Source organism: Cydia strobilella, chromosome 12 (assembly GCF_947568885.1).
Source record: "Cydia strobilella chromosome 12, ilCydStro3.1, whole genome shotgun sequence".
Lineage (NCBI taxonomy): Eukaryota > Metazoa > Arthropoda > Insecta > Lepidoptera > Tortricidae > Cydia > Cydia strobilella.
In genome coordinates, this window is record NC_086052.1 from 15,293,009 (window position 1) to 15,302,678 (window position 9,670).

The window sequence follows — 9,670 nt, forward strand, 5'->3', positions numbered from 1 at the left end:
ATTTTGGAATCATATAGTTATTACTATTTGATGTTGCACGCATTTGTTATTATGATTTAGAAATAGCATCATGTATTTTTTTAGAAATCAGAAATGTTTATTTGCTTAGATACAGTAATGGGATGTTACATATTTATATATGTACTGTGTTTCTTGCCTGCATGCAAGTGCAAATCAAATCAATCTTAAATTTAATAATAAAATAAATAACATAACAATGAAGCTTAATATAAATTAATAATTAAAATGTCCATCTTGTACAAATAACAATACATTCAGAATTAATTCTAACCTAGAGGCACGAAAATCAATTATTTATTGATAACATTAGTCGATATGAAATAAAACTATGAAATCAATTTATATCGCGTATATTGAATTTATGATACATCCCAACGTTTTATTTTTCTATGTGGGTAGTTTTGCACATTGTAGTTTTCCTCGTCCACCCGTTGACCACGAACGCTGTAAAGGGTTCGAACCGTCGGGATGTATCATAAATTCAATATACGCGATGTAATCCGATTTGATTAGGTATCGCGGTAACCGAAAACAATATTATAAGTCAATATGTAATTTTACTAGCAACATATTTGCCCTCGTTTCATTAAACTTTTGACTTTAGCTCTGAGTATTGATGTCAAGCTGAAACTACAGTAAAAATCTAGAACACGCTCACAACTTAATCTAATCCTTGTTTTCATAACATGCTCAGCTGTCACGTACCATCTGACCCCTCCTACGTTGTCCACCCAAGCTCACAGGCAAATTCGAACGTACACTGACATCAGAATGATATTTGAATCATATTATTTAGTTATCGTGCGTCCCGTCCGCGCCAAAATGTATACGGACAAGTATGAGCGAAATGCACGACAACTAAATAACATGATTCAAATATCATTCTGATGCGAGTGTACATTCGAATTGGAGTGTTACTCCACGCAATGACATCATAACGTGACTTCGACCTGACTTTGTACCCGTTCAGAGGGCGGAGAGGGGACTACGGTGCAAGGTTATTGTTTACGAAACGAGCTAAAAGCGAGGCATACGAGTGTTTTATGCTTAATTATGTACAGTTACATACACTGTGTTACATTTTATCTACATAAATATTCTAAGCTCTGTGTGATTTCTTCAGGAACCGCATTTTACGACCGGCATTTGATCACACAAACGATAACTAAATAACATCATTCAGATATCATGTCTGTGTTTGGTCGAATTGGCCTAATAAGCAAAGTATTTTTTATTGTAATTTTTCTTATGCGTAGAAAAATTGTGTAGTGAAAACCCTTGCGGACGGGGTATCACAGATAATGACATGGATTATTCGATATTTATGAAATTATTTTTCTTCCTATTCGCGATTCTGCACAATATGAATTCCACACAGCTGAATTTTATCACATGCGTTTCTTCACAGTCATTAATTCGTCACAATCTTGTTTCTTCCTATTCGCGATTCTGCACAAATATGAATTCCACACAGCTGAATTTTATCACATGCGTTATTCTTCACAGTCATTTATTAGTCACAATCTCACAATCTTGTTTCTTCCTATTCGAGATTCTACACAATATGAATTCCACGCAGCTAAATTTGAATGACATGGATTGACATCGACCTACTGACTTTGTACCCTTCTTTGTAGATATTTTAAGGTCACAAACGGGACTACTTACACTCAAGATCCATACAAAGTATGTATTCAATTTCAATCCCATTTCCATTTTCAATAGCAGGGTCACAATTACTTTTATATGCAAATACAGTATCCCACCTTTTTATGATAGATAGCTAAAGTTTACCCTTGATATTGATGGCTCTATTTGGCATAATCTAGATATTTAGAAGTAGAAAAAACGTTTTTTGATTACCAATCACAACCTGCACAGTCGCCATCATATAGGGCATTTTCTATGAAAAGGGACCTTATTGTCGATGGCGCTTACGCCGCACAGCGTCGCGCGGCATTGTATTTATTTCGGAGCATCGTTTATAATGACGTAAGCGCCATCGACAATAAGGTCCCTTTTTATAGAAAATACCACAATTATATTTACGCTAACACTGACAATAGAGGCGTGTTCAGATATTTGTGAGTGCGACTGTACCACGCGACCAAAACTTCGTAGCGGCGTAAAGTTCATGGCGCTTACGCGTTTAAGTCGCGAGATTCACGCTCCGCTTCTATGGTTTGTTATCAAAACCACAACTCATGACGCAAAATACTGGTTCTCTGTGCCTGTTCTATACTTAGTAATTATATGCTTAAGAGTCATACGAACCTCCTCCTCGTTAATATTGAAAGAGTCTGCAGAAACACACGATACTAATAGTAAATCTATGGCTACAGACCAGAGCAAACATAGTTTGTTTCCTAGGACAAAGCAAATAGTCTTCAATATTGAGTGTTTACATTGTCCAGTGTTTGCCTTACCCCATCTTACCTTGTCCGTAAAATGTAGTACCGTAAAATGGGGAGAGTAGGAGCAAAACTGACATTCAAACCTCGATAACATTTTATTTTTATATATGCAAACTGAATGGTGTATATAATAAGTGTTCCGGACGTTTATATTTTAGTTTTTATTTTATTTTGGGTAGTTCCATTCCATAACTATGATGAAAAACAGGAAAAACCACCTCACCCAGTAGTCCCTCGTAATTGGGGTGAGATGGGTTTTCATACAAAGGTGATTTTGGAAGATTGTTGGATCGTTTTTTTTTATTTATTATGAGTATTACTATAGCTCCATTTTAAATTGGAATAACATTATTTTTATAGCAGCAGCCCTAAACACCCATCTCACCCCCCTTTCAAACCTTCTCTCCCCATTCATAACCCAACTCTCCCCGCGAACCCTACTCACCCCATTTTAAGGTATATCACACACTTTGGAGCGAGTTAGCATATACCTAGTTCGATGTTTTCTCGAGAAACTATGGGTAAGTGTGGCTCCGGGTTAAGGGTATACCTACACATTAATTAGTGATTATTGCGAATTCATACATTTGCTACTTGCGATTACACCCACAGTCCCACAGTAAGATCAATAAGGATGTTGTGGGTACTAGACGATCATATATAATATATAGATATACTTATATACCGGTACTACGTAAACGAAATTAATAACTAGCTTAAATCTAAAATAGGCCCTTGAGGCATTGTACCAAGGATGCTGGCGGCATTTCCCCGCTGTATCGCAATGCTGATACGTTGTGCGAGAAAGCCGCCAGCTCTTCGGTCACCAGTTACGTCAACCAGACGCTTCGCGATTTCTGCAAACAACTTATGCGCGCTGGGACCCCATGGACCTAGTTTCAACTCCAAATGGAAAGAAATGATACTCTCTACCGAGGCTCTTATATTTATTACGTTTTACGTTACTCGTGTTGTTTTTATTATATACCTATATCCATAACACAGGAACAAATAGGGATAAGTTCGCCTTTGTACTTCCATTACTATAATTTATTTTTGTAAACCTGTGTTGTGTACAATAAAGTGATTAATACTACTACTACAAATTATTTGTGATGAACACACAAATAATGCCCTATAACTAGGATTTGAACCCTGGTTCATAGGTAGGTCACCACCAACTAGCTATATAAACAACCATGGAAACATTATATGTATAATGCTTAAAAGCGAACTGTTTCTGCCGTACAATTTATTACAATAAAGAAGCCGCTATAAGCTAATAAGCGCATACCTTATAAATAACAGCATTAGTAAGGGGAACAGGGGCCTTGGGGGGAAAGTGCCCATAGAGTTTTTAAGGAATGTAGCCGCAGGTTAGTAGAGTTGACGCGTGACCAGAGGGCTGGTTCATATCTAGCACAGCGGATCAGCATTGCCATACAACGTGGCAATGCTGCCAGCCTTCTGGGCACGCTGCCAATAGACGGTACTGATTTGGGGCAAATTTTTTATTTATAGTTTATTTTTAAGTTTAGTTTTTAATTTTAGTTTTTAATTTAGTTTGTAATTTTGATTTTTTTATACTTAGTGTTTAATATAATAAAATACGATAGAATGTATTTAAATATAGATAAATGATTTTTTTTTATTTGCATTAATTATTTTTATGATTTTGACCCATGTTCTTTCACTGAACAGCATTATAAATTATAACACTATTAGGCGTTTATCGTTGTCGCCATAAAACCTTGTATTATTTAGCCATTGCATAAAACAGCACATTGTAGTACCGAAAGCGCGGCAGTTACGGCTTTTTATTAAACCGTAGACAATATAAAGGCAGCTATGCGAGAGAAACTGAAGATTACGTTATTTACGTTTAAGCGTAAAATTGTTAGGACGTGGGTAAAGAATAAAAGGGAGGGATATAGTGCGTCATAAAATAGTAGAAATTAAATAAAATGGAACTTAAAAAAATTCCATACTAAATTGTTGCCATGTTTAATCATTTTACGTCAAAAATGTGACAGTTACGTAGGAAGTGGCGCTCTCAATTATATTCTACAATTTCTTGTCGGACTATAGTTCGTTTATAACAAACACTAGACTCGTGTTGTGTTCCTGCCGGTGAGTAAGGTTGCCAGAGCTCAACGAGGGTGTGGAGTGTTAGGGTCGGCAACGCGTATGTAACTCCTTTCGAGTTGCAGGCCCAGAAAATGCCCCATATAGGCTACGGAGACTGCTATTACGTATAGGCTTTTTTTTAGTTGTAAGTTTATTTATGTTCTTGTGGTGTTTATTCATACCTAAACGCGCCACAAGCCTCAATTCTATTAATCGTTTGTCTTAAGTTAATTTATTGTTGACAAATGTTTTTGTAAGACCCTTTCTTACAAAAAATAAATTAACTAATTGTAATTAAGGCTTGTAAAGAATTAAGAATAAGGGGGTAGGTATATCCATAAATTTTATGTCAGTGTGTTGTCAGTTGGAAAAACAGATGTTTTTCCTAATCAGAATCATAAATTACTCAGTACCCTCTGTTAGAGGGGCGGGTAGTCTATCTCGCAGGTGAGATACTGTCGCGGCGCTCCTGTGCTAAGCCAGGTGACAGGTAGTCGTCATAGTAAGATTTTTTACAACTTTTCCCCGTTTTCTGTGAACATGAAATTTTGTAACCTGGATTACTTTTATTGTTTCACTGTGCTTTCACTATCACCTACGCCGATAAAAGCGCCAAAGGCATATAAAAAGTTATATTAAATCTGATATTGTGTATGTGTTAGCCAAACAGGTTTATTAGTCACAAAACTGGCTAAGCCTACTTCGGAAGTTATGGGGGGTAAATAGGTGTAAATAGGAGCTTTAGCACTTTAGCTTACGAAAACTGTTATTTTAGCCCATTTAGCGCTAACCAAGGTAGATTGACGTTTCGTAGTAAATAACACAAATCAAAATATAAACCTTGAGAGCAGTAAAACATTAAAAATAATAAAACTTTTTTTATATATTGCCGTCGTCAGATTTTAATTACGGCGATTTTCCGTTACGCTAACTTCGTCTTTTAATGTTTTTCATAGAAAAGAATTATATGAAAAAATGATTTAGCCAACGTTTTTACACAGAAATTTTTGGAAATTGTAACTTGTATTACGAAATTGGAGCCTATTATTGTACAGTCAATCACAGAAGAGCCGGATCATAGAGTTCGGGCTGTACAACAAATGTACAACAAGGTATAAGGTAAGAATATAAATACAAAGGATATTTTTAAGCAGCTTACACTATGACGCATGACACATAGAAACGCAAGTGATTTTTGAATAGCTGTAATTACCACGACTGTCTTTAACGTCTGCGTAACATACTTCCTTTACATCTCTCTCGCACTAATATTGGCTCGGTAAAACCAGAGGACCACTTTTTTATTTCGTTCGTCTATTGGTCTCTCTATCGCTCGAATATGCAAGAGTGATAGAGAAGATAACGACATTCCAATTTTAGTTGTTCGCGCTAGGTCCTTGTATGGGCGAGATGTATAGAAAGTAATTAACGTACACGCTAGCGAATAGGTCAGGGTATTGAGGGTACTCAGGGTCAAACTGGTGGTAGCCGTATTGCTCCCCTTAGCCACTTTTGCTACAGAATGTACCTACTCTAAATACAAAAATATGAAGTTATAGGGTGGTCATTATTACCAGGCCTCCTTCACTCGCTCAAGGCCACGCGCTATATGCCTACCGCTCGGCGTATCGTCGACGATACGACCGACAGAGGGCCGCCGAACGCCCGCCTGAGCGCACGCACCGCGCGTTTCCCGCACCTACGCTTCGAAATGTGCATTAGATGGGTGTAAAAGTCAAAAAACAAAGAAAAAAATTTCGTATTTACCGAGTAGTATTTTAAATCTATCTTTATGAATTTTGTCACCATTTATTTCTTTGAACATAAGTAGGTAAATCGTAAATTAAGGAGTTTTTTGAGTCAGGTAATATAATTGTTGTTTTTAAATATTTGATTGACTAATAAAAAATATGGTTGATTCGCAACATTCGTTTTATTACAATAATAACATAAGTAACAGTACAACCCTAGCGCATTCTTACGATGACGCGTTGGCACGTGACTCGCACGGCGAGCAAGGCAGTCTCGACTCTTTGTTCGCGTACTTATGGTACATTTCTTCTCGTCCTGAGCAGCAGGTATTATTATTAAGATTTTGTAGGCTATTATAGCGTAGGTATTTTCGCTTTTGCATGGGAATGATGTATCTGTTACGTAGTAACTATTTATTAATCTGTGTTATTACCGTATAATATCTAAGTGTGCCCTATTATAAAACAAAATTATTATATTCATAATGTCTTATTTTATTAAAGCTCAACCGACTCTACGATGATCTTTTAGAGCCACCCCACACTAGCGTCTTTCGAGCCTCGGCGTCTAGTCAGCGCTATGGGAAATGGCGTCGCTGCGCAGTTGCGCCAACGTTGCGTCGAGTTGACTAGACGCCGACGCTCGAGAGACGCTATACTCTGATTTGTAATTAGATTCCAAAAAACTAACCTCACTTTTTCTCTTTTCCGTAAGTTTTAAGAAACTAAACAAAGCTAAAAGAATACAATATCTATATTTATTTTAAATGCTAGAGTATGCAAAAGATAAATTTGAGTTTACTTCTTGACATATTTTCCATTATTCCGAAAGAAAAAGGATCTGAGTGAGGTTAGTTTTTTGGAATCTAATTACAAATCAGAGTTTAGCACCGGGCGCACACGCTATACATCAAAAATCACTTGCGTTTCTATGTGTCATGCGTCATAGTGTAAGCTGCTTAAAAATATCCTTTGTATTTATATTCTTTGTCTTTCTGATACCTTGTTGTACATTTTGCTACATTTGACACCCTTTTTTCACTTTCTCCTCTCATCTACTCAAAGGTTAACTGGAAGAGATCCCTCAAAGGGATAAGTTCGCCTTTGTACATCTTATTATTTGTACCATGTAATTTTTAATATGTATATTTGTACAATAAAGAGTTTACTACTACTACTACTAAAAATAGTATGAGCGGCCGGCAAACGGTCGTCAATCTGCTGCTGTCACGGGGCGAGGTAATTCGAGTCGGGGCGGGGCGGTGCGTTTCCGTTCTGTATGATAATATTATTGCTTATTCTGTGACGCTAGTGGGTGGCCCATAAACTAATTTCGTCATGCAAACTCCGAAATCTTAGCAGAGAATAAGGGTACTTTTTTCACTTTCTTTTCACTTCATTAACCTTGTTTGTTTTTAGTAGTTATAAAGCTAACGGCCACGCATCTCTGTATATCATTAACCTCTGTAGACGTTTTAATTTGCTTAATTAAAAAATAAATTACTGCGGGCAAGCGGTAATAAGAAATACCCATTTGAGGGCTAAATATTCTCGGGATTGAAAATTAATGTTGAACTAATGGAGTGCCTTAATTAATTTAGTATATTTTTATCAACAGGTTTTGTATGAAAAACGTAAATTCGCTGTATTTTTGTTTAACTATGGTATCTAAACCAATTTCAGACATTTAATACCTTATTGTAAGTACAAAGTTTCAGAGCAAACTAGGTACTCGTTTTAAAATGAGAGCGGAACTACGTTTGTATGGAGAACCAAGCTTGCCGGAGACCCTATTCCTAATCTATTACCGTAGAATACTAAGTCAAGGTATGAATTGACAAGGTTGAATGATTTTCTATCTCACAAGCACGAGGATCTCCACGCGTAGAAGGAATTTTTACCGCGAACGTGACGACGATAACAGATCAATATTTACTGGGCAAGTGTTTCACGTGTCCCTATAGGGGATATTACTGCAATGTTTTGCCACCAGAGTGCAGCACTAGCCCGTTTAGTAAACCATAGTGTAACTTATACATACTGTGCCTTTAACAGTTGTTGACTAGTTTTCAGATAATAAAATATATCATAGATGCACCAAGGCGGTTTCTTTACAGAGAACCTTGCCGGGAAACGCAAATCCTCGCCTCTTTATCGCTCGAATTTGCAAGTGACAGAAACGAAATTTAGATTTTCTTGTTTTGCGATATACCCTCCGATTGTAGTGGCGCCCCCTGCGCAGAGTTTCGCGTAATATTCCCTATTTTACTGGGATTACAGTCAACATCATTAGTAGCGAGTAGCGAAATAGAAAAGACTACACTTCAAAACAGAATAGTCTGAATCTAATCTAAAACCAAGTGTTGTAGAAGGAATGAGGGCTAACGCGTATGAATTCGCCGCTAGGGGCGCTAGTGTAGATGGTGGTCTTTTCCATAGTTTGAAATGTCAAATGTCACTTGTCACTTCAATGACTGACAGCTGTTCTTTAGTCTTTTGGACCACCATCAACAGAGGCGCCAACTGGTGAGAAAAAAACGATAGCCCTCATTACTTTCGCACGCGAACGTGACGACGATAGCAGGGTCAATATTAACAGTCACGTGCCACACGTGCCCTTTTGCTGAAGGAATACACGCCTACACTGCATGAATCTAGTATAACTGGATCGGTCATGAGGAGTGGGGGAAAATGACCGAACGGGATAGTCTTATGTATCTTTCAGTAGGAGTAGCAGAGAAAGCGCTGTTATTGTTTGTCCTTGTCATAGTTTCACTTTTCCACCGCTGCCACAACCGAGGTTGTGGCAAACAAATAAGTACGTGACATGTCATGTTTGTTCGTTGCTTGTTTAATTATCGTTGTTTTGTATGAAATTGTGCTTTCTCTTATGAAATATAGTGATGGTTAGCGTTTTGAATGCTTGAACTTTGATAAAATACTGGTGAATTGTTCTGTAATCGGCTGTAATAGCCGCTCTGAGCAAAAATATGAGATCATAACCTTTCACACGTAAGTACGGTATTTTACACCTTTCTCTTAACGCAATATGTGAGAATAACATCGTAAAATTACGTTACACTCAAAGCAATGTAGAATCAAACGATTTCAATAAAAATATCGCAATTATTTACGCAAATTAACAATACATTATTTGTAAAATGATCCGCCCAAATTACGTAGGTAGGTAAGAGTCTGAGGTCAGCCATTTTTAAACTTCTTCTTAATTTAGCTGCATAACAATCATGTTAGGGATACCAGATGAAAATATCATAATTTTATGGGTAATTTTGACCTCGAAGTTTTTTCGTACTTCTAATTCCAAAAAATAAATAAACAAATGTTGTGAAGATTAAA